The sequence below is a fragment of the Silurus aristotelis genome (genome assembly GCF_946808225.1).
Source record: "Silurus aristotelis genome assembly, chromosome: 8".
Lineage (NCBI taxonomy): Eukaryota > Metazoa > Chordata > Actinopteri > Siluriformes > Siluridae > Silurus > Silurus aristotelis.
Genome location: NC_139581.1, coordinates 5167649 through 5170148, shown reverse-complemented (window position 1 = coordinate 5170148; position 2500 = coordinate 5167649). Strand labels below are relative to the sequence as shown.

At 32.6% G+C, this 2500-nt stretch overlaps 1 protein-coding gene across 1 annotated transcript in view; it reads right to left on the bottom strand.

Annotated features, from left to right (window-relative positions):
* Window positions 1-2500, bottom strand: part of nbeab (neurobeachin b) — a 444946-nt gene that overhangs the window by 387071 nt on the left and 55375 nt on the right. The gene's annotated exons all lie outside the window — the stretch shown is intronic.

The window sequence follows — 2500 nt, the reverse complement described above, 5'->3', positions numbered from 1 at the left end:
ACATCTACATCTATACACATCTACATCTGCATCTATACACATCTACATTCATACACAAAAACACATACATCTATACACATCTACATTCATACACAAACACATACATCTATACACATCTACATTCATACACAAACACACATCTACATCTATACACATCTACATTCATACACAAACACACATCTACATCTATACACATCTACATCTGCATCTATACACATCTACATTCATACACAAACACACATCTACACACATCTACATTCATACACAAACACACATCTACATTCATACACAAACACACATCTACATCTATACACATCTACATCTGCATCTATACACATCTACATTCATACACAAACACACATCTACATCTATACACATCTACATTCAGACACAAACACACATCTACATCTATACACATCTACATCTGCATCTATACACATCTACATTCATACACAAAAACACATACATCTATACACATCTACATTCATACACAAACACATACATCTATACACATCTACATTCATACACAAACACACATCTACATCTATACACATCTACATTCATACACAAACACACATCTACATCTATACACATCTACATCTGCATCTATACACATCTACATTCATACACAAACACACATCTACACACATCTACATTCATACACAAACACACATCTACATTCATACACAAACACACATCTACATCTATACACATCTACATTCATACACAAAAACACATATACATCTATACACATCTACATCTGCATCTATACACATCTACATTCATACACAAACACACATCTACATCTATACACATCTACATCTGCATCTATACACATCTACATTCATACACAAACACACATCTACATCTATACACATCTACATCTGCATCTATACACATCTACATTCATACACAAACACACATCTACATCTATACACATCTACATCTGCATCTATACACATCTACATTCATACACAAAAACACACCTACATCTATACACATCTACATTCATACACAAACACACACCTACATCTATACACATCTACATTCATACACAAACACACATCTACATCTATACACATCTACATCTGCATCTATACACATCTACATTCATACACAAAAACACATACATCTATACACATCTACATTCATACACAAACACACATCTACATTCATACACAAACACACATCTACACACATCTACATTCATACACAAACACACATCTACATTCATACACAAACACACATCTACATCTATACACATCTACATTCATACACAAAAACACATATACATCTATACACATCTACATCTGCATCTATACACATCTACATCTGCATCTATACACATCTACAATCATACACAAACACACATCTACATCTATACACATCTACATTCATACAAAAAAACACATCTACATCTATACACATCTACAATCATACACAAACACACATCTACATCTATACACATCTACATTCATACACAAACACACATCTACAATTATACACATCTACATCTGCATCTATACACATCTACATCTATACACATCTACATCTATACACATCTACATCTATACACATCTACATCTATACACATCTACATCTATACACATCTACATTCATACACAAACACACCTACATCTATACACATCTAAATTCATACACAAACACACACCTACATCTATACACATCTACATTCATACACAAACACACATCTACATCTATACACATCTACATCTATACACATCCACATTCATACACAAAAACACATCTACATCTATACACATCTACAATCATACACAAAAACACACCTACATCTATACACATCTAAATTCATACACAAACACACACCTACATCTATACACATCTACATTCATACACAAACACACATCTACATCTATACACATCTACATCTATACACATCTACAATCATACACAAACACACATCTACATCTATACACATCTACATCTATACACATCTACAATCATACACAAACACACATCTACATCTATACACATCTACATTCATACACAAACACACATCTACATCTATACACATCTACATTCATACACAAACACACATCTACATCTATACACATCTACAATCATACACAAACACACATCTACATCTATACACATCTACATTCATACACAAACACACATCTACATCTATACACATCTACATTCATACACAAACACACATCTACATCTATACACATCTACATTCATAGACAAACACATCTGCATCTATACACATCTACATTCATACACAAAAACACATCTGCATCTATACACATCTACATTCATACACAAAAACACATCTGCATCTATACACATCTACATTCATACACAAAAACACATCTACATCTATACACATCTACATTCATACACAAACACACATCTACATCTATACACATCTACATTCATACACAAAAACACATCTACATCTATACACATCTACATTCATACACAAACACACATCTACATCGATACACATCTACAT